We start from the raw sequence: 25042 nt of genomic DNA on the forward strand, positions 1-25042 counted from the left end.
CCCCCATGCTCACCAGAAAAATCACATTCTATGCCGGCTTGGCCAGAAATAGGATTGGAAAGAAACTGGCTAAACTGGATATTATACTTCAAGGGCAGAACAATTAGCAAAAATAATGGTTTTTATTATTGCATCAGACCGAGTTTTTTGTATTAGACTAAAATCTATCCTTTCCCATTCCCACTGCCTGGAGTATAGGACTTCATAAAAATATCAGATCCAAAATAAAGGAACAGAGACAAAATAAAAAAGTATCTGAGTACAGTGTGAGTAAATGTGTGCTACAATTCGCTTTAAGTATTTACCACCTGCTTTCTGTGATCCAGGCAGTAGAGGTGTGAAAAGCGGCCACCCGACTCTGTCCTCAAGGAATTCACTGTCTTAGGGTCAGACATTCAGTATTAACTGCAACACACTAATGAAGTGGCTGTTATAAAACCATCCAAAAGTCAGAGTGGCAAGGATAGAATTATGAACTCTGATGCACCCCTAAGTTTACTGCAACATTAGTTATAAGAGCCAAACTATGGAAGCAGCCCAAGTGTCCAAATGATGAATGGATGAAGAAGATGTGGTATATATACATCATGGAGTATTAATCAGCCATTAAAAAGAATGAAATCTTGTCATTTGGAACAACATGGATGGAGCAAGGGGTTATAATCCTCAGCAAAGTAAGTCAGAGAAAGACAAATACCATAGAGCTCACTCATACGTGGAATTTAAGAAACAAAATAAATGAGTGAAGGAACAAAAAGATTGACACATCAAGAAACAGACTCCACAGGGTGCCTGGGTGGCTCAATTGGTTAAGTGCCTGACTGTTGATTTCAGCTCAAGTCATTCTCTCACGGTTCCTGGAATCGAGCCCTGCACTGGGGTCTGTGCTAACAGTGCGGAGCCTGCTTAGAATTCTCTTTCTCCCTCTCTCTCTGCCCCTCTGTCTGTCGTCTCCCTTCTTCCCCACCCGAGGCGTGTGCATGCACATGCGTGCACACACACACACACACACACACACCCAAACATTAAAAAAAAAAAAAAAAAAGGAAAGAAAGAAACAGACTCCCAACCAACTGATGGTTACCAGAGGGGAGGTGGGTGGAAGGATGGGGAAAATAGGAGGTGGGGATCAAAGAGTACACTTATCATGATGAAAAAAATAAATTTTAAAAATTTTTAAGAAGAATGATTAAGTGGGGAAATTCTGAGGTCTTGCGGAAAACAAAAAAACATTCTAGCTGCATCTCAGAGAACAAGGTGAGAGATTATATACATAATCTCATAAAAATAAAAGAGGGAGAGAAAAGATTTACTGACAGCATGTGAGGACACGTCACAGAACCAAGGGAATTTAACACCCAAGCCTTGAGCGGGAGGCACCTGGGCCACAACAGACCTCAGGGCAGAGAACGAGGGCCTGGAACCGAGAAGGACCCTATCACGCAACTGCTTCTCTCTTTACACGTCCCCAACGTTTCCTCCTACCACGGAATGCTTTCTCCCCAGCAAATGGCCTCTACTCCCTCCTTCCAGCACTGCTGCTCATAAAAGAAGCTATGTCCCTCCTAACCCCAGTTGGAAGAATCCCAAGGAAGGACTCTCATTGGCCAAGGACAGGTGCTATGATTGGTCCAGTCTGAGCAGGATGATGCCCAGCCCACCGCATCCAAGAAGACCAGGTCACATGAGAAGGTGGCAGCGTCATTTGGACCTATGGCCAAAGCAGGGGAGCGGCCACCCTCTAAGCAATTTGAGCGCTGTTCAGCAAAGGGAAGGAGGACATAGGCAGACCAAAATAATCATCTAGGCCAATGCAGCATTTGCCATCACTCTACATTTCCATAACCCCATGAGCCAACAGCGTATGAGGCTTTCCATCACTTTAATACATTCGAGTTAGTGTGACTCTGCCCCTTTGGAGGGATCGCATGCCTCTTAAAATCCCACCAGGTCTCCACAGGCTATGAAAATGACATCCCTTTCAAACCAACATCCCTCAGTTTGAACTGCTCTCTTATCTTCAACTTTGACAGTAATTTTTCCCGACTTCTCTGGGATTTGTCACTTTCTGCCTTAATATATCTGAAAAAACAACCACTGGTTCTTGCCCGAAAGTGCAGAGGTAGGGAGGAGTCCCTGAACATGGGATAATAAATTGGAATAGCACCTCCCTTCCACTTACAGGGATTAGTGCAGAAATCACCTTGCCCAAGAATTTAAACCAGCCAAAAAAAAAAAAAAAAAGTTTCAAATATGTGGCCAAGTATTTGTTTAACTAAAGGGAGCCATGGAGGGTATGTAACTATGTTGTTTGGCAATGGGCTTGTAACTGGCATCCTTTCCTCTGCTGATCAAAGTAGGCTTCCAGGCAGACTCTGAAATTAAAACTGCCCTACTCTCCAGTTAAACAGTATGTTCATTGTGAACCAGCAAAATCTTAGCAGGTTATGTCACCTTCAATAAAATGTTTCTCTTCCTCAATAAGGATTTCTGTGGTGACCTATTCCCCCTACGGTGGTCAAACATCCTTTTGGGGAATTCCAGAACTGAATACACACATGCACAAGGAAGTCTATACATGTATGTTCAATGAAACTTCATGAAAAGAAAAAGGGAAAACATAGACCAGAACAAGTAAGGCCATGAAATAAAAGTCACTCACCTTTCAAAATTATCTTTCAACCTTCCGAAATGTCATCGTACTCTCAATACTTGCTGTGTCAGGGGATTATTTTTCAGGCTGTGTACCTGCCCTCCTCAATGAGCTCACAACAAAGGCTGAAACAGTGGTCTCAGGATTCTTATCTCCAATGCCAGCAAACTCGTTCACTCTAACTTCATCTTTCTGTCGGAGACACACCTGTGAAATTTCCAGGACACGCTGGAAGCTCTCCCATCCCATCCTTTTCTCCATACATCCTGCCTTTTCCTCTCCTTAGCCAACTACCCAATGCTACACACATCTGTCCATCTCTTCCCACCCATGACAATGTGTAGCACTATTATATATACATTAGGGGAACGGATCGATGAAGACATAGAAACACCTCTACCACTTTGCTCCTCCCAAGTTTTCACTGCTACCTCTCTTTCTAGTCAATGATTCACCAAAGAGGGAGTAGCTAATAGGGCAAGACAAAATGGCACCCATTGAATGGAGGGAGCTACTCACTGAAGTTCACCTCCACCAAGATGGGGTACAAGAATCTGGGAGTAACGAAACCTCTCACCTCAACGCCCTTGTAGTCGGACTGGTTCTTCGCTTATTGGTTCTGACCTTGGACCCCTCACTTCCCTCTTCTGAGCCTCAGAGCCGCCAACTAATAAACAAAGCAGACGACTGCACCTATTCGACATACAGATCTCTTACACTTTATCTGGGCATTACTCGTGTATTCACTCTCCTTCCTTGCTCTATCATTGGTTACTATTCCTGCATTTCCCAGCACAGCCATAGGAATCACTTTAAAACTCACTAAGCTTCAGTTTCCTCCCTTGTAAGCCAGACGTAGTATCTACCTTACAGAGTTATTTTGAGAATCAAATATCATTTATGCCAAGCGCCTACCACAGCTTAATTATCAGTGGCTATGATGATTAATAAAGTATCACACAAATCTCATTTTGACTATGGCTACAGAAGACATGGTACTATCTAAGCTCTCCAAGGTTGTGAAGCTTTCTGATAGGCACTGCCTCCTTTGGCAACTACCGACTGGTTTTGCATGAGCAAATGGGGGAAAAGGTCCTCTTTTGCACTCTGTGTCATTAGAGAGGTACGGGACCTAAGCTGGAGTAGAGGAGAGTGACAGAAGTTCCCAAGTGGATGAAAGGCACAGAGAACAGAGCACAGTGTAACATTTCCTGGGCCCTGGTGATGCGAATTAAAGAATACACTTTAAAGACTGAAGAATATGGTTAACTTAGGTAAGGTCCAATCCCCGGATTTTTTCACCTTTGATTTACAAACATTAATTTCCTTGGTTCAATCTCCTACCGAAACCAACAAAACAAAAGCCCAGGCATTCCTCAAGTCTCTGAAGCAGAACCGCCATGGATCCTAGCCCACCCCAATCATTAACCACATGTCTCCGGGTACAGCCTGTCCTGGCCGTGAAACGACAAGGGGCAACTTTCAAGAATCCCAGGATACTACTGAGGCAGCTTGTTTTCAAATGCTTTCACCCTCTGCTTATATCACATTTCCTTCTAGACATGGCCATTTCCAAAGGCACTGCTTCTAAGTTAATCCTTTTCTCTTCCATTCTGACAGCATGAGGGTAAGAAAGCAGTAGATTCACTTTTTAGTTGATGTAAGTATTGGTGGGTTTCTGCCAAACCCTCTCTATTTCCCCAGCTCTCTAAACAAGCCAGGAATGTGTATGTGTATGTGTGTGTCTATCAAAGAATAGTGATAATAAGGACGAGACGGAGTTTTAAAAGACAGAATACTAACTAGGGGAATCAGGAGAAAAGCTTCACAGTAAATAAAAGAGAGTATTTCCAGGGCGCCTGTTTGGCTCAGTTGGTTAAGCTGCCAACTTTGGCTCAGGTCATGATCTTGCGGTTGATGAATTCAAGCCATGCACTGGGCTCTGTGCTGACAGCTCAGAGCCTGGAGCCTGCTTTGCACTCTGTGTCTCCCTTTCTCTCTCTGTTCCTCCCCTGCTTGTGCTCTCTCAAAATAAAAAATAAACAAACATTTACCAAAAAAAAAAAAGTTTCCAACAAAATAGGAGAGGTTTGCTAGTAAGGCAGAAATTTCAAATCTTCAAAACCTCCCTCCTGACTTCCCAAAGTGCCCAGAACTTACCTTCTAAGAATGATGTTGGTGCTAACAAGAAGAAAGAGCATGAAATCCAAGACACCTTGATTTTACAGACTGACAAAAAATCATTAGATCATCCTATAAGAGACCAGAGACCACAGTTCTGGCCCAAATAGGCCATAGGGCTGGAAAAAAATCCAGTTTCCTGGTGTTTCTTCCACTATACAGAGGGGGCATGTCCGAGTCCTGTGAGACGTGCAATCCATTCTTAGTGCTAAGATCCCTGTAAGCAGGGACAGTACCTGTCTGGTTCACTGCTTCGCCCCACCCTCTACGACAACGCCTGCTATTCTGGAAATGCCTGTTGAACACATAATTCTCTATCCCTTCACCTCTTTGGGCCCATGACCCTCATCTATAAAATGAGGTAGGTGGATTGGGTCATCTCTAAGTCATATGGTTCTCAGGCTCGGTCTAGCCAATCCTGCAGTGTGACCAAACCCACTGTTCACAACTAGGCCATCATCATTTATGTTTATTTGAGAGAGAGACAGAGAGACAGAGAGAAAGAGCATGTGCATGTGCACAACCAGGGGACAGGGAGAGAAAGAATCCCAAGCAGACTCTGCACTGTCAGCATAGAGCCCGACGTGGGTACTCGATCTCACAAACTGTGAGATCATGACCTGAACTGAAATCAAGACTTGGATGCCTAACCAACTCAGCCACCCAGGCGCCCACAGGCCATCATCATTTAATGAAACAAGCAAGCAGGAGACTCAGACGATTCCCAACTCTCTGCTATCAACTTTATTTCCACTTGTTTATTACCTGCAAATAATGATTTTCGAATCCCAAGTACCTGCTTTCGCTTTAATTGAGTTTAATTTAAACATAGCTATGTTGTGACTTTTTGCTGTACCTCAAACTGGATGTGCTCCAATTTTAGATTCCAAACGACAGAGTGGTTAATGTGTGCCCTATCTCCCTGTCACCTGTCCCCGCCACTGGACTCACAAGCTTCTCCACCAGCCTCCTCCTCATTAATCCCACCTCTCTCCAGGTTGTTAGGCCACATGGACCCCCAGAAACAGAGACATCCGCCTAATCTGCCAGGCACAAAAACATATGAAGATTATTCCCCAAACTGGAATGATTTGGAATGAGCACAAAGATCTAATAGTCCTGTAGAACAGCAACCTGCCCTCAAGCAGTTCTCACTATACCAGAGGACTATTCACTCTAAAGAGATAATAATGACCAAATGTGTCTCCCCACTTGAATGCAGAAGTTTAAAAAAAATTATTTGGAAGGCATTGCAAACTTCCCAAGAAGTTAGAAGAATAGCACAAAGAACACCATTCTAGTGTCTTTACCCAGATTTACCTGCCATAAACATTTTGCTCCATTTTCTGTATGTGCTTTTACATGCACATGCTGTGCTCTCTCTTAGGTAAAGTTTTTCCTCCTGAACCATTTAACGGTAAGTTGCATTTAACATGGTCACTGCCCCCCAAAGAAGAAATTAAGTTTGGAAACTCCAATGGAAAAGTGGAATGTGGTACAACAGTTTTAAGTCCCCAGTAAGAGATTTTCAAGGATGTCAGCAGAGCCATATCGGGACTTTGTTCAGGTGAAGGCTTTCTACTGCCCCTGGATGTTTAACCAATCTCAATCCTGGGGGTGGCCTTGATTCCAGCCAAAGAGAAAGAAAGGACGGACACACACACACACACACACACACACACACACACCTACCTCTATTTTATTTTTAGAAGGAAAAAGGTCCTTGAAGAAAACCAGGTATGTTGACAACTGCCAACCTCCATTTTTCTCAGCAAAAAGCCCGGGGTGATTCAGTAGGTCACTTGTTCTAGAGAATTGTGCTCACTCAGGACAATGCTACAGAGACAGCCCACCCTCAGAAACATCTCTTCTGCCTTTAGGCTCATGAAAACCTTCCTTTCTCCTTGAATTAAAAACATAACCGCATAAGTCCCCACATAAGGTAAGGGACAAAATGGATGACCCCCTTCTTCATTCTGGTAAACCTCAGAAAGCAACAACTGCCACTGGCTGAGGGCCAGGTGAGGATGGTGCAGTGACTACTCAGGACACCTCACTGCACCCCAACACTAACCTATCCCTTGATTTCAAAGGCTTGTACGGCAAGAAAGAGTTGCAAGGGGGAATAAGTGGCATAAACCGACTGCATTATAAATCATGCTACAAATAAATGACTTTTTCCTTTGGCAGTAAAGTGTTTTGCATACTTGGTAATTACTAATAAACTTTCTAATGTATGACTATATCCCTTAGAGATACACAGGCTTCCTTGTTTAAATTGCTTTCTTAAAATTCCTTCCTTAGAGCAACTATAAAATCAATAGTATAAAATGGAACAATTTTCTTAGGGAAAGAATTTTTAAAAAACCAAACACCCACTTGAAAACAAACACCAGAGAAGCAGAAACTGGATATCGAATATGTACACAGTTCTTTAAATCAATAGGACTCTCCATTATCAAGGTGGCTCCAAGGTAACTCTGATAAAGTGAATCCGAAACATTTCCCTTGTACTGAACTCCCCTGCCCCCCACTTTTTTAACAAAAGAGAACTGCACATGCACAATTCAGCACAAAGGCAGAGTCAAAGTGAAAGGAACATAAAAACCAGTGGATTTACCTCAGCAGCCTATCTGAAAAGTATATTTAGAGTTAGAGCTTTATAAAGACATGTACAAACTTGCAGCTCACAGGCAAGAGTCTGGCAAAGCAACGAGGAAAAGAAAGGTAAGAATATGAAAATCCCTGGCTTGGCTCTGAGGGAAATAAAAGATTCTGGGATCTACCTTGCTTGGACGGCCTCCGCCGAATCTTCATTTTGGGGAAGGAAGGCCATGAGTAGTTAAAAGGGGAATCCGAGTCAGAATCCATCTTTTTTGTGTTGCTTAAATCAACAAATTCAACAGGAGAGACGCAGGAAGAACTCAGGCGTCCCCAGCCAGGAGGCGAGTCTACGGTGTGATGTCAAAGGAAGGAATGGGGCTGGGTGAAAAGCTCCCGAACACGGGGAGGGAGAGGCAATAAACATTTTGCTTCCTTCAGGCGTCCAGGCGTGTAGACTGAGAAGGAGGCTGTAAATATTAAAGCCAAACTAGGGAAGTAAAGAAGGAGAGAGAGGCAGCTAAGAGTTGTACTGGTACATCACAGTCCAGTTATTCAAAAGGTCACTGGGAGCACATGAATCATTAACTCCCCTCTTCTTGTGGTTAGAAATGGAAATTAAGAAGAAAGGTAACTGTGAATTCAAAGAGAGTTGCCTGTGCTTCAAGGAAGGCCTCCAAATGCACTTGTTTTGCTCTGGAGCTAGAGTACAGTTTTCAGAAAGGTCACCGTGCAGTGATGGAAAGATTGAGGTTTATAAGTGTGGACAGCCAGAGAGCTCAGTACACAGGCAAATAAAAGCCATCCCATTCAGGGCGAGGAGTTTTCCAGGGCAATCTGTTCTTTTACAGCATGGACAGTGTCGGCAGATTTTCAGATTCTAGGGCTAAAACAACTCTGATCATCCATTTAACAATCAAGCCTCCTCACCCTTTTAATGCCAAAGTAGCGGGAAGCTTTAAGTATTACAGACAATTCTACTCATTAAATACATGCAAAGTCATCTACAACCATTCAGCACAAGTGGGGCATTCTGCTTCAGGTGTCACCAAGTTGGGTTTCAATCTTAAGGACTTGGGTACCTTTAGAGCATGACCCTAAATCTACAGTTCCTCTCAAGAGAGCTCATGACTAAGTTACCACAAACCAACAGTCCCTACAGGCCCCGCAGAACAACCCTCTGGTAACCAGCATTCAGTACAAGCCCAACACCACCTCCGCCTAAACTGAACACTGCAAACTCACTTCCCTGCTCTCCGCAGGCACACCGATACATGGGCCCCACCTAAGCTCAAGTACAGCAGCCAAGATCTGTGGCAGAATAAAAAAAACATACCCCGAGTCTCAGAGGGGAGCCTCTTCTAAGCATTTATTTTGTGAGAGCAGCCAATGGTGTGTCTTCCTATGTGAGGTCATCTGAGACCCAAATAAACTAAGACTGTGGAAATGATGCAAAGGTCTGTGTGACTCTGCAGACCTGAAGTATAGAAACAGGTGTCTAATTAATATTCCTTTTCACCGCAACTATTTCCCAAATGTTGACTTTATCATGCCATGCTGTGTCAGAAGAGAGACGCATAATCTGCTCTACAAAAGCTAATCCTGTCTGATTGGGTGGGGAGTGGGGGCGAGGCCCAGATGGAAATAGAGCAAGGGGAGAAATCACTTAATTTCCAATTCAAATCATTACACGAATTGCAGTTGTGTTTTTGTAGGGTTTGCTACATAAATATACAAATACAACAAAAGGCAAAAAGACAGTTGTAAGCATTACAACTAAGTCAATATAAACATTAAAACATGTTCTACTGTCTCACCCTTTATTTGAAAAAGAATTACTTTTCTTAATTAGCTAAGTAAAATTCTAAGAATAAATTATTCTCAAGCCTGGTATCAGGTAAGAGAGTTTTAGTCCACAAGGATCTTTCGTAAGAAAATAAAATTTTCCAGGTGAGTGTTTCTATTCATTCTCTAAGTTTTAAAACTGAGAAAAGTGCCAGGGACATTGTGAGCCTATGATGAATGAATGATTTACACTTACTTAACCTGTGGCTGGAGAAGATTTACATGTCATCTGTAGTATTTTTAAAAAAAATTTTTAATAGTTTATTGTCAAGTTGGTTTCCATATAACATCCAGTGCTCATTTCCACTAGTGCCCTCCTCTATGCCCATCACCCCCCTTTCCCCTCCCCCACATCCCCATCAGCCCTCAGTTTGTTCTCAGCATTCAAGAGTCTCTCACGGTTTGCCTCCCTCCCTCTCCCCCACTATTCTTCCCCTTCTTCTCCCCCATGATCCTCCGTTAAGTTCCTCCTAATCCTCCTATACATGCAAACATATGGTATCTGTCCTTTTCTGCCTGACTTATTTCACTCAGCATAGCACCCTCAAGGTCCATCCATGTTGCTACACACGGCCAGATTTCATTCTTTCTCATTGCAAAGTAGTATTCCATTGTATAGATAAACCACATCTTCTTGATCCACTCGTCCGTTGATGGACACTTAGGCTCTTTCCAGTCTTGGCTATTGTTGACAGTGCTACTATGACCATTGGGGTACATGCGCTCCTATGCATCAGCATTCCTATATCCCCTGGGTAAATTCCTAGCAGTGCTATTGCTGGGTCATAGGGGAGTTCTATTGTTAGTTTTTTGAGGAACCTCCACACTGTTTTCCAGAGGGGCTGCACCAGTTTACATTCCCACCAACAGTGTAGGAGGGTGCCCGTTTCTCCACATCCTCGCCAGCATCTAGAGTTCTCTGATTTGCTCATTTTAGCCACTCTGACTTGCGTGAGGTGGTATCTCAGTGTGGTTTTGATTTGTATTTCCCTGATGACGAGGGATGCTGAGCATCGTTTCATGTGTCTGTTGGCCATCTGGAGTATTTTTAATATCCTGATTGAAAATATGTATTTAAGGGGCGCCTGGGTGGCTCAGTCGGTTAAGTATCTGACTTCGGCTCAGGTCATGATCTCATGGTCTGTGCATTCAAGCCACGTGTCGGGCTCTGTGCTGACAGCTCAGAGCCTGGAGTCTGCTTCAGATTCTGTGTCTCCCTCTCTCTCTACCCCTCACCCTACTCCTGCTCTATCTATCTCTTTCTCAAAAATAAATAAACATTTAAAATTTTTTAAAAAATAAAATATGTATTTAAAAAAGATTTTTAATCAAGTTTCGGTAATACCCAATGTTATATTAGTTTCAGGTGTATAAAAGTGAATGAGCAACTTTATGTTATGCTCAATAGAGCTACCATCTGTCACCATACAATGCTGTTAAAGTACCACTGACTATATTCTCTACACTACAGAAGATATGTAGCTTCCCATATGTAGCTTCCTGTAGCTTTTTATTAAGTGTTTTTAAATATCACTGTATTTCATTCATTACAATAGTATCTTTATTTGACAAAATAAAAGCAAAAAAGCAGTACTGGTGAGTGGACAAAGCCCACTGTTCTCCAAGGCTCCAGGCAATACTTCAGATGTACATAGATCCTTGTACCTTTGGCTGCCTCAGGCATGTCTATAGACCAAAGAAAGGGAACCTCCACCTATTTAGACAATCATCAAACTGAAATGAAAGTGTTGGCTCAGGAGATAATATTATCTTTCTCACTTGCCATGAATGGTTGAGTTTTAGAGCCACTTCAGGATCAATCTCAGGTCAACAAACTACTAAAGCTGCTCCTTCCTTGACCATCAGTGACAGATAAGAAGAAAGTCAGGACAATCCCAAGAGAAATATGATCAAGACTCTGTAAAAACACATTTGTGATAGCTCAGATGCCAAGCAGATCCGTCTTAATCTAGTTTTCCCCGAAGCACAGTCCTTGGTGACCAATTATATATCACTTGATTATTGACGTGAAAATTATTCTGAGAGTAAAATAGAACTACCCAAAAAAATATATGTGAGAAGCCTAACAATATTTCTATTCTTCTTTGATTTACCAATATTTTTAAATACAATTTATTGTCAAATTGGCTTTCATACAACATCCAGCGCTCATCTCAACAAGTGCCCTCCTCAATGTCCATCACCCATTTTCCCCCTCCCCCCCACCCCCCATCAATCCTCAGTTTGTTCTCTAGAGTTAAGAGTCTCTTATGGTTTGTCTCTCTCCTTCTCTGTAACTTTTTGCCCACTCCTTTCCCCCATGGTCTTCTGTTAAGTTTCTAAAGATCCACATATGAATGAAAACATATGGTGTCTGTCTTTCTCTGCCTGACTATTTCACTTAGCATAATACCCTCCAGTTCCATCCATGTTGCTACACATGGCCAGATTTCATTCTTTCTCATTGCCAAGTAGTATTCCATTGTATAGATAAACCACATCTTCTTGATCCACTCATCAGTTGATGGACACTTAGGCTCTTTCCATGTCTTGGCTATTGTTAAGAGTGCTGCTATGAACACTGGGGTACATGTGCCCCTGTGCATCAGCACTCCTGTATCCCTTGGGTAAATTCCTAGCAGTGCTATTGCTGGGTCATAGGGGAGTTCTATTGTTAATATTTTGAGGAACCTCCACACTGTTTTCCACAGGGGCTGTACCAGTTTGCATTCCCACCAACAATGCGAAAGGGTTCCCATTTCTCCACATCCTCGCCAACATCTAGTCTCCTGATTTGTTCATGTTATCCACATGAATAGACACTTTTCCAAAGAAGACATCCCGATGGCCAACAGACACATGAAACGATGTTCAACATCACTCACCATCAGAGAAATAGAAATCAAAGCCACACTGAGATACCACCTCACACCAGTCACATTTACCAACATTCTTAAAGAATAAAATTACTGCCATTGACCAGCCATATAACATGAAGTTAACACATAAAATGAACTAGAAATATTGTTTGCACACCTCTATTTTTAGGCCAGTTCATTTTTCTTGCTCACCAAAGAACTTCCCCCAAATGTGGGTCATTTATCTTGTTTTCTAGAGTACTTAACTTTTCCCCCCGTTGTACCACTATGATTGCATTTAAATCAATTCAAGATGTTATTTATATCTCACTCATATTCATTGGATTAAATTACTTGCTTTTTCTGGCTGATTTCTACCGCAGTTGGCAGATTTCAATGATATGTCCCCCAAGGCCACTTTCTCATCAGATATCATACAACTATTATGATGCCAGAGTGTGAATGATTTCATCAGCCTTACTGTGCATCCTTTAATTAGAAAATCCTTTGCATAGAAAATTACCTCCATTGGGTTACAATCATGCAGGCAGATGCTCTGACATTTGATCTTTCTGGAAGACCTACACGGAAGGGAAGCTTCCCTTGATTCTCCTCATGTCATGATAGCATGCCACCTACCTTTCAACCTTGGTGACATTAATCTTCCTCAGAGGGTATTTATATTTTGATTTGAATTATAATATTTGTGCAATGTTCTCATCCTCTAATAAGCCCCAAAACACGTGGAGTGCAACAGCTGTGTCATATTCTTAAGGAGCCAGAAGCTACGAAGAAAAACTCTGGGTTTGGGGGGAGCCATTATGTATCTAGGCTTGATCATTGGCTCTGTCACTTACTTACTTAGCAACCCTAACCAAGCTACTCATGCTTTCTGACCCTCAGCTGTTTCATATAAAATGAGGCCATAACATCCTTACAACAAAAGAGTTGTGAGGATCAAATGGGGTCCTAACAGTAAAGGACTTAAATTTTCATTACGTTTTCACTTAAAGTTTCCCTTTCACTGTATTTTCTCTTCTACATTATACACACTGAAGTATTCTTACGTGTGCACCTCAGGAGTGATAGCTTTTCTAAACTGAGGGACTGCCAGTGTGCGGGGCTAACTCAGCAGGTAGAGCATGTAGACTCTTAAATTGAGACAGGCTGATGTGCAAAGAAGTTCCAAGACAATCATACCAAGACTGAAAGAGAAGAAGATTTGTTTTCCTTCTCTCTTCCACTGTCCAACAACCAGAGACCACAGTTTGACACCGCGAGACACCATTCTAGGAAAAAGTCATTAAAAAACAGAAACAAGAGGAGGCCAAACCCCTAATGCCAGGACAAGCCTATCCTGGCCCACTTCAGCCCACAAGCGGCACTGTAATGGAGCCTGGGGTGAAAATCAGAGATGGTCAGAAGCTTCCTCAAAAACCCTTAGAAGGCACGCTGTCATCTCCTGGCATTCAGCACAAGCAGTTCTTTGTCAGAGAACATTCTGAGTCTGGTTATGCACCAAGTGAAAGGCTTGGCTCTTACTGAGAGCCCCTACTCTACAGAAAATAAGGATCTTTAAAAGTACAGCTCCATCCAGGTGCTCAAGATGTGCTCTGAGAAGTACAGTGGGCACAGTACATTCATACATAGCTGCAGTGTCCCAGTCACTCAGGGACATGGCATCATGAGTGGAGGCAGCCAGAGGTTTGAATTACTATTTTTCTCTCTACTTCCACACTGGGTTTCAACAGAGCCCATAAAATTGATTCCATATAAAACACACATAAATTGGGAGCATGGGGCAACCACTGCTGCCATAAACTGGAATTCTAGGATGCCACCATTTCATAAAGCTGCCTTATTTTATACATAAGAGTACTTTTTATTTCTTATCTACCTTTATTACCATGATTTATTTCAGTAAAAAGCCTACATGCCCTTTCAGAAGTTTTTATATCACCCTACTGCCTAAGGGGAAAACTGGGTATACCTCAGAAATCCATCAAGATGATGTTACTTACATCATGACATATCCACATATCCACACGCAGTTTAAGAAAAAAATATCCAAAAAATTTGGACAGGAAAGCAGATTTCTACATGAAGCAACATATTCAAGAATTATCATGTCAGGGGCACCTGGTGATTCCGTCGGTTAAGCGTCTGACTCATGGGTTTTGGCTCAGGTCGTGATCTCAGAATCTCAGAGTCGATGAGATCAAGTCCCACATTCGGCTCTGCGCTGACAGTGTGGGGCCTACTTGGAATTCTCTGTCTCCCTCCCTCCCCCACTCACACTCTCTCGAAACAAATACTTTTTTTTTTTTTTAAAGAATTATATTGTCAATACTTCCCCCAGCTGTTAATATGGCCAAGACAATCAGTTTCTACTTCAGATGATACTTTTAAGGGGAAAAAAGATTCCTGGGGGATTTATTTTTGTTTTAGACCTTGAAATCCTTGGCATAGCCTAAAAGGAAAAAAGGAGGACAATTTGGCTAAGTTTTTCTCAACAGTGAATTATGAGGAATTTTGACTCTATTGTGGACAGGCAGCTGTGGATACTGGATGTGAGAGGCCCTCAGGGTGGGAAAAGCAAGAATATGAGCACTGAGACTGGACACAGCAAGGGTGGAGGGATAATCAAGTTTCTTGTCACAGCCTCAGGACAAAGGGATTCTTCATGGGAGAAAGAGCCACGGCACTTAGGGAGGGCAACATCTATATTTGAGGTTTTTTTCTGATAATGTTCTGTTTCCAGTTTTCCCAAACCTTCCCCAAAAAGTTCTTTATGCCCCACAAACTTATTCCCAAACTTACTTTTTGAAGTCAATTTTAACATTCAAAGTTCAACTTACTCTTCTAAGGACTTTTATATGGTTATTTGCATGCACATCAGTTAACTAGGAGATATAAAATGAACAAAAAAGGTAAATAATTAGTTCTAATGTAAACAGAAACCTATCAATTCCACAGTTCTGAAGTTAAAATTCCCGCAAAATGGAATGGATAATCCTAGTTTTAAACAAAGGGCGGCTCATCTTACATATGTTACTAGAGTGTTGTTACTTTGAGGTCCTGTCAATGGAAAGAGTAAGGAAATACCCACATGTGTGCCCTAATGTATGCATACACATTTCCCTACAAATATTTCTATAAGCAATCATGTGTATCTGTGTTAACTAATCATGAGTGCATACCCATGTGGCCAACTCTAATTCATTAGCATAAAGATCATTCTAGCCTCCTCTCCTTGGTTATCTACCAACTCCCACTCCGACATAAGAAACCTATCTATAATCCATTTGCTTAATTGTTCGTTTCCAGGGCACCTTTACTCTGGTTTAATCATTAACCTGTATCCCAGTGACCAACAACTCCATCACCTAGAGAACAACGCTGACGTACAGTTTCTTTTCCTGTAGTCTTTAGGAGTCTACTCATTTCCAAAGTCACTGAGGTCTGAACTCTCCTCATCCCCTACAGTAAGGCATTTCATACATTTTTGGTACAGTTAGATTGTTCTGTCACATTCTGCCTCCATCACAGGATCCTCCAACTTAATTATTTTTATTTGCCCATATTAAAGTTGACTCTGCATGCCATTAAGCTCTATGAGTTTTGACAAATTCAGTGTCATGTATCCACCATTAGAGTATCATAAGGAGTATTTTCACTCCCCTAAAACAACAACAGCGACAAAACCCCACAATGACAGGAATATGTACAAAGGACAAAGAAGCCAACAGGAAGAGTTCCCCACTGCCACAGTGAGACCACTTCTGAACAACGAAGCAGTACCAGATTATTACCCAAAGTATCCAATAAATATCCATGAATCTATACTGACATAAATGATTGAATAAATAGGTAAGGAGGGGTATAAGTCTCCCATGTAGGAGAATTCCAAATTAGTTATTAGCACACAAGGACATATAAAGATGACACCCCACCCCTTAAGTATGGGCTGCACATCATGACTTCCTTCCAAAGAGTAGAGTATGCAAAGAGTAGTGGGCAAGAATCATTTTACAGTGACTAAACCTGACAAAACCCACCTCTGTCAGATAATAAAGGTACTCATTAACAGTAAAAGTAATGTTGATAGGTATACACCCATGACGTGAGGACAATGGCATTTTACCTCTGTAGTCTTCCTTCCAAAACCCATAACCCCAATTTTAATAATGGGAAAAACATTAGAAAAATATCAATTGAGGGAAATTCTACCTAACACTTGACCAGTACTCCTAAAATTGTCAAGATTATTAAATACCAGGAAAGTCTGAGAAATTCTCACAGCCCAGAGGAGCCTAAGGAAACATGGTAACTAAATACAATACGGTACCCTGGATAGGATCCTGGGACACCAAAAAGAAATTAGATAAGAACTAAAGAAACCTACAAAAAGTATGGACTTTTGTCATTAATAATGCATCAATACCAGTTAATCAATTTTAACAAGTGTACCATCCTATCGGATGTTAACAGGGGAGGAGGGGCATGTGGGAACTCTCTGTACTATCTTAATACTTTTTCTGTAAATCTGAAGCTCTTCTAAAAAATAAAATTTAAAACATTTTTAAAGGATGAGGCAAAAAAGTACAGAATCTACGTTCACTAAATGTTTGTGGAATTCATGCTAAAAGACTGAATCACTTACTTAATGAGACATGGAGAATTCAAGTCATGCATAAAACTCCACTTTCTTTAGCTTAAGTTTTATGTGAAGTTATTGACAGAGCTAATTAACCATCAAAGATGATATCCTGAAACTTTATTTTTTCATAAACAAATAGTGTCTCTTTGGAGTTAAGAGGTTCCTAAGAAGTAACCCGAGGGAGAGGCTACCATATGCACCTGATCGTAGGTGTGCCTACCTCACCTGGATCACAGAAATCTTATCAGCAGGTAGATCTCAAAAGCATGGATGAAACCCAGCTAGCTTACTCTAAGTTTTCTTCTCAAGTTCTAGATACCAAAAAAAATCACAGAGTAAAGTTAAAGCTATTGACATTATAAACAGATTGACTACTGGGTCTCCTATTCAATTTGTGATTGTACTACTTCTCTGTACTTCAGTTCTATACATTCTTCCACAGAATCGCATATTGTGAGGAATAAATTCTGTTGGCTTTCTTGCTCATGGTTGAAGTAAGAAGGCCATGTTTCATAAAAGTGTCCTGTATATTAGCCACTTGCAAAGTTAAAGCAATGTGTCCCCATAAATTGTTAGCTTTCATGCCAGCAATACGAGCTCTAACTTAATTGCCCTGAAGTCCTTTCCAAGGGATTAGCCCCTGGGACTCAATTAAAAGCAAGCTTAAACTCACATAAGCCCACTTACACTGCTGTCAAGGCCACAGCCCAATGATTCCTCTGTGAGAGCAATTTTTCCATTCAATGTCTGTAGACACTATACTCAAGTGCTTCAACACAAGAGGAAGAAATCTTAGGTGGAATTTTAACTTTTCTTATAAAAATTTTCAGTACTATTTCCAGAATATATTTCCTATTTTTCATTTGTTTTCATGTTTTATAGGTTAGTTATCGTTTCTTTAATATTTTACTTTTGCTTGAATTCTATATCTAATCATCTGGTTTACACATCAAAATAGAATCTTTAGAGATGGAGCCTATGGAATTTACTTATTCTCTAAGCTCATTCATTTGGAATTGAGAATCTTATTTTGGGGAATGAAAATTTAGAACTCATACATAAATGGGAAAAAAGGTAGCCTCTTCAATAAAGGTGTCAGGAAAACCAGACTGCCACTTTATTACACCATATATAAAAATAAATTCAAAATGGATTAAGGACCTAAATTTGAGACCTGAAACCAAACAAATCCTTGAATACAGCACAGGCAGTAATTTCTGTGACATCAGTCAAAGCAACATTTCTCTAAATATGTCTCCTAAGGCAAGGGAAACAAAAACAAAAATAAACCATTGGGACTACTTCAAAATAAAAAGTTTCTGCAGCGTGAAGAAAACCATCAACAAAACTAAAAGACAACCTACTGAATGGGAGAAAATATTTGCAAATGACATATCCAATAAAGGGTTAGTATCTAAAATATATAAAAAACAGATAAACTCAATACCCAAAAAAACAAATAGTCCAATTAAAAAAGACATGAGCAGGACATTTCTCCAAAGACACCCAGATGGCCAACAGACACATGAAAAGATGATCAATATCTCTCATCATCAGGGAAATGCACATCAAAACCACAGTGAGATATCACCTCACACCTATGAGACTGGATAAAACAGAAAACACAGGACACGACAAGTGATGGCAAGGAGTAGAGGAAACAGAATCCTTGTTCACTTTTGGTGGGAATGCAAGCTGGTGCAACCACTCTGGCAAAGTGTAGCAGTTCCTCAAGAAATTTAAAATTGTACTTCTCAATGATCCAGTAATCACACTACTGAGTATCTACCCAAAAAATACTAATACTAATTCCAAGGGATACATGTATTCTTAGGTTCACTGCAGCAGTATCTACAATACCCAAAGTACAGAAGCAACACAAGTGTCCATCAACTGATGAATGGATAAAGAATATGGGGAGGAGAGTGTATAAAATTGATTATTCAGCCATTAAAAAAAATACGATCTTGCCATCTGCAACAATACAGAGCTAAAGAGTGTAATGCTAAGCCAAATAAGTTAGTCAGAGAAAGACAAATACCGTATGATCTTACTCATATGTGGAATTTAAGAAACAAAACAAAGAAGCAAAGGAAAAAAACAGAGTGACAGACAAACGAATAAACAGACTCAACTACAGAGAACAAACTGATCATTACCAGAGGGGTGGGGCTGGGAGAATGGGGGAAACAGGAGACGGGGATTAAAGAGTATATCTACCATGACGAAAAAATAAAATAAAATGAAAAACAACAACAGAAAGAACATTTAGAATTCAGAGGAAAACACTGCCATTTTTCCCCTCCCCAAGTTACATTTCAGAAATTAAATTTGTGAAAAGAACGAAAAAGGCAGTTCGGCTTGTACCATCAGTACTAATGCCAAACACCAGGCATCCTTGCGAAGCCCTGATCACGTTAGCATAAACCCCATTCCCTTCATCCTCACCTGTGTACCTCGCAGTCCAATAAATGCCTCTGAAACCAAGAAACAACCACAGGATCCCTTCTTAATATTTAACAGTGACTCATCTTTAAATGTTAATCATCTCGTTTAGGTTTAAATAGTTGGGAATTTTTCTCAGTAATTTTTTTCCAGAGGCTTTACATTCCCCATAGATCTAGGATGATATTGACGGTGATCATCATTGGAAGCCTGCGAACCCAATACAAACTGGCTTCTATTAATTGCTTTTTCAATATATTCCAATAAACGTAGAACCACTATTTCCCCAACTCCAAATATAGGGAAAACCCAAAAAGTCACGGTGATGTTAGCAAAGCAGAGCTTCCTTAAGGAAGTATGTCACAGTTCTCAAACTCCAGCCACAATTGAGAATCACCGGTGGGAACCCTCAGAACTCTTTAAATGCAGACTACAGTCCAGACCAATTAAATCGGATTTCTATAGGGGTGGGCACAGGTTTCAGTACCGGTAAAGCTCCAAGGTAATCCCAATGTGGAGGCTGAGTTTAGGACCATAGGATGACAGAGCACTTATGCGACTCTTTTATCTTTACTCACTTTTATTTTGCCTTTTTTACATTTATGAGCTAATAGGCAGAACATCAGGCTCATGATAGATTTGGGACTTCCAGTTTAACAGTCTTTGTCAATTTTTGTAACGTGAAGAAAAAGCAATATCATACTCTACACCTTCAGTAAGATTTTAGTGTGTACATGTTTCCTAGTTCATAGTATATATTCACCTAAAAATCCCCCAATTCTTTAATGTATGGGATATGTTTCTGCCAATAAATATTCCTAGTGTCTGATTTAAAGAACAATGCTTTTATTCACATCCCACAAGGAGAATGTGTCCAAACAGTGAAGCCACAAACAGAACAGACAGAACACTCAGGGTAAAAGACCTAAACTGAGCTTACAACACTCAGCAGAATTCTAGTAACTCAGTAAATTCTCCTACCAAAAACAATGTTTAAAACCTCAACAAGCATACTAAATATTTTCACTGAAGGCAACAGAGGGACTAAATGAGTCCATTTTTACAAATAACTGTGCATTCCCAGTGGTTTTCCTGGGATACCTGTCCATCCACAGCCCCAGCCCCTTTGTTTCAACATCAAATCACTGATAAGCTCTGGCTTGTGGTAAAGAAATGACACCCCAGCCTAAAAAAAGGAATCCAGAGAAAATTCTGTAGCTTGGGGCATAGATTGAGATCTGCCCAAAATTTCAAAACTTCTTTTTCAGAAGGTTTTGAGCTCTGCTAGGCTTCCTTCTCCCTGACATGTTTTAAACATCCCTTCAGGTTTCATTTAACACTCTCCAGATCTCAACATAGATATACATTTATTTATTAGTAAGTAAGAGCCAAGAGACAGCCAGCTTCCACTGACGTGCAGCTAGATCTCAAGATTCTGTCTGGAACCATCTCATAACTACTTTCACAAACAACTTAAAAGTGCTGTTTTACAAGCTTTTATAACTTAGCAGCCTTGATTCCATTTCTAAACTTTTAGTTAATATAAGAAACCCAAGACTAACCTGATTAGCCCTACTTACTTGGTGGGTTATGCCAAACGAACATGAATGATTATACAGTCTCCATGCACCTTACCACTGAAATCCACAGGCCGGGACCTCTTCCAAATAGAACTGCAAATGGGGATCCTGAAAGCAGTTTCTAGTATACCGAACATCTTGTTCTAGAGAGGCTAATCCTTTGAATCTTTCAATCACTTCCTTCCAGGCTACCCTCGCTCACATTTTTTCCTAAGCTTCCTGTGTAGGACCTTCGTTTCTCCTTTGGAGTTTTCTCTGTAGTCTTGAAAGTCTGTCTAGGTTAAGCAATCTGAAACACTTCACTTCCTACTGTTTGTTTCTGTCTGTTTCTGCTTCCTTCTCTTCACAATCGGTCTGGATGGTTCTTTTGGGGGAGGGGGGTAATCAGGTCGGGTTTCTTTCCACAACAGCTTTGGTTCATCTGTCTCCCTAGTACCCATCCTTCCCTGTCCCAACATCACTAACTGAAAGTTTTCCTTTTTCTCATGTTACATATAAATAACAACAGTAAAAGCAATGAAGTGAGCGAAGGTATTAAAGAGTAATTGGGATTCAAGCCTCAGCATAAACTGAAAATCAGGTCGCTCTATAAAATCAAACAACACGTATTATTTAAAAATGACTCTTCTCACTGACAAATACTTGTTGGCATCATCTAAGATACTTTCCCTTACATTTTAGAAAAGTGGGACGCCTGGGTGGCTCAGTCGGTTAAGCGTCCAACTTCGGCTCAGGTCATGATCTCGCGGTTCTTGAGATCGAGCCCTGCATCGGGCTCTGTACTGACAGCTCAGAGCCTGGAGCCTGCTTCAGATACTGTGTCTCCCTCTCTCTGCCCCTCCCTCGCTCGTGCTCTGTCATACTCTATCTCAAAAATAAAAAAACTATTAAAAAAATTAGAAAAGTAACCCATTTTTTGTGTAGAAAAAATGTACAGAATCATTTTAAGCTACCTACTAAAATAGAGCTTACTTATGGCATATAATATTAAATGAATAAACCAGGACACAGAATTCTGTTATTTATGTGATCACAATTATGTAAAAAAAAAAAAAAAAAAATGGGCGTATAGTAAAATTACTGGTAGGAAACACACCAAAGGTTAATGGCAGCTGCTTTGGGGCAGGAGAACTATAGGGGTGTTTCTCTCTTTTTCTACTTTTTCTAAGATTGCCAATTTTTCTACTGTGAGCATTTACTACTTCCATAATTTAGAAAGATCATTTTATCCACATGTCTTATTTGGCACGATATCCTTTTTTTTTTTTTTAAATTTTTTAATGTTTTATTTATTTCTGAGAGAGAGAGAGAGAGAGACAGTGTGAGCAGGGAGGGTCAGAGAGAGAGGGACACACAGAATCCAAAACAGGCTCCAGGCTCTGAGCTAGCTGTCAGCACAGAGCCCGATGCGGAGCTCGAACCCACAAACCGCGAGATCATGACCTGAGCCGAAGTCGGATGCTTAACCGACTGAACCACCCAGGCGCCCCTTGGCATGATATCCTATTTCAATCTCTGATACTTGCAGGAAGCCCGCTCTCTGCCAGCCCAGCCTGGAAGAGTGCGTGCAGCTCTGCTTCATGCCCAGAGGTTCAAGGTCCCGGGACGTCTTAATCAAGGCCAATGACACCAGCCAATTCCATCAGGAGCTGCCCTCCATCTCTAGCTCCCTACTGCCTTGTTCCATAAGGAAAGCTGAAACATCATCACCTGGTTCTTATTTTAACAAGTCTCTTTCACCAATCCTTCACTTTTTCCATCTAAATCATCATACAATATACAGCTCTAGGTATAAGTTTCAAAGAATCTTTGTCCAATAAAGGACACGGCTGATAAGTTACTGCAGGAAAAGCAACATCCACATGAGTGTCACTAACTCTGGTCTGACACACACAACGTCACTCACCCTCTTGAGTATCACTTGCTAGGCTGGCAGGAGGGTTCCCTTCCAGGACCTTCTACAATGCACCTGAGATACTGGCCCTCTTGTTTCACAGTCCTCAAGCACAAACTTAACTTTCCACTGGAAACCTTCATTTCTAACCAGGCAATTTTCGTTTTTCAAATTCAGCCTTTTAAAAGCAGGAGTTTGCAAGACAGCAACAAATCAAGCCGTGTGCAACTTGGCTGATGCAGCGATGGTTTACGCATCTTTGTCTGCAGGTGGAATTCCAGGAGGGCGGCAGAGCTCACCATGGTCCACATTCCCACCACTGTCCACTCCCATTCTCCCCAACACAGCATCTGCTGCGGCCCACCACCGAGCTTCTGTTTCTTAATCACATTTAGTCCACTTGAGCCAAGTGGACCTTTTCTTCCTTCTTCATTTCGTTACTGACCCATTTCATCTATGCCCTGTAAATGCTCTGCTCTCTCTCTCTCCATTCTACCCGCCTACAATGTGAAGGAAATAGACACTGAGAAGCTGCACCCTTCACTCTGACAGCAAGAGAACTGGATCCCAGCCCTTCGACTAGTATCTTCCTCTAGGAGGCTCTGACAGCACCCACAGAGAGCAGGGCCATCACTCCCAAAAGTCCTCTTGGTACTCCCTGAGGGGGTTTAGAGGCACTGGCTTGGGTGAGCTTACCGGCCGTTACCTACCCAAGACATCAGCCCTGCAGCATCAATGGTCATTTTCAGCGTATGAACTAACAGGCAGTATAATTCTTGATGCTTTGATGGTCAACAATGGGAACTTCCAGGGCAATAAATTAAAAAACAATTTATAAATCAATTCCTCAGTCATAGATCATACACTCAACAGACCTATGTGGCTACTGGCTACCATTGCGAACACTGTAGATATAAAACATCCGTCCGTCATCACAAAAAGTTCTACTGGATCAGCACTGATGTAGCTTATAAGAGCACGCTAAACTAACATCATACTATTTTGAATAATCCAAGTCAGCAAAGACATATTTCTCAACCCCAGATTAATCAATTTGTCCTTGCAGACTGAGCAGAATGTAAGCACATATAAACTAACACAACAGTTTGGAAGTGACCTTGGGGAATAGCCATTTCAATCTCCAGACTCCGGCTTACCATCCAACTACTGCTCACTGCTTCCTGCCCCCTTCTGTTCCAGAAGGTTCTTTTAAAATCTATTATTATTTTCTTTTCATAAAGTCGGGTGATTTTAATTTAAATGAAGAAAAAAGCAAATGTTAGCACAGGAAGAATCATCCATGGCCCTTGTCATAACTCACGGAACTAACGTCCTACAAGTTTGTCTCAAATCATTTATTACAATGCTCCTACAACGTTGTTACTGACAAAACACACAGATTAGGGCAAACTACTACAATCTCCTTACCACATGTCTTCTCACCCAGCATGTGTACCAGTTTGAGAATGGAATTTTTAAGACTGAAAATTAACATCATCCTATTTAACCCCTGTAACAGCCGACACTCCCCCCGCACCAGCAATCTGCCTTGGTAAACGTTCAAAGCTAACATCCTGAGGAGCGTGATGCAACTTGTAGATGAGACCTCCTGTACACGTGAGCAACAGCTACGACCCTGGCTTTCATGGCCTACGACGGTCACTGAAACGGAGATGTCTGCTTCCATTTCTCCTTCCTCTTCCCCTCTTCTCTAAGTCAAGCACTGCTCTTACCTTATACAGCAGAAATATTAAAGGTGTGCAGATTGCTCGGCAGAGTCTCCGTTTCTGTTCCAATTGCAGGAGAAGCTCATTCAGGGAGATCCTGCAAACGCGTCTGGCTCGCGGCCAAGCTACCAGCAGCACAGCCAACGGACGCTGACGGCGCTTCCTCCTCGCCGTGCTTTACTCTTCATGCCCCCCCCCCTCAACTGCTGTCACTGCTCTGCCTGCGCCTGCCAAATGTGCTGACACTGGCCTCCAGGGAGACCCCTGAACCACTAGGCTCCTGGGCCCACCCACCTTCACTATTAAACTCAAGCTGGGCACCGTGTTGGTTTCCCCGCCTTTCCCACCAGCTGGAGCACTTTGCCACGGAGGGCAGGACCACCACCACACTCTCGGCAACGCTTCACCCTGCTCTGCCTGCATGCCTCCCACGTGTGCAAAGGGCCCCGGCTTCGCCTCGTCTCAAGAAGTCAACCAGGAAAGCTGCTGCATACATGCCGCGCACTGAGCCCCAGAGGTCTGCACAGACAACCGAGCGGCCCAGAGGAGACATCAGCTGATAGCCCAGTTTACGGACGTTCCCCCAGCCTCCCACAGC

The 25042-nt window shown here is 41.7% G+C and overlaps 1 protein-coding gene across 3 annotated transcripts in view; it reads right to left on the reverse strand.

Annotated features, from left to right (window-relative positions):
* The window catches only part of ARHGEF28 (Rho guanine nucleotide exchange factor 28), a 285499-nt gene that overhangs the window by 113435 nt on the left and 147022 nt on the right, over positions 1–25042 (reverse strand). The window lies entirely within an intron of this gene.

This window comes from Crocuta crocuta, unplaced genomic scaffold (genome assembly GCF_008692635.1).
Source record: "Crocuta crocuta isolate KB4526 unplaced genomic scaffold, BGI_CrCroc_1.0 scaffold162, whole genome shotgun sequence".
NCBI lineage: Eukaryota > Metazoa > Chordata > Mammalia > Carnivora > Hyaenidae > Crocuta > Crocuta crocuta.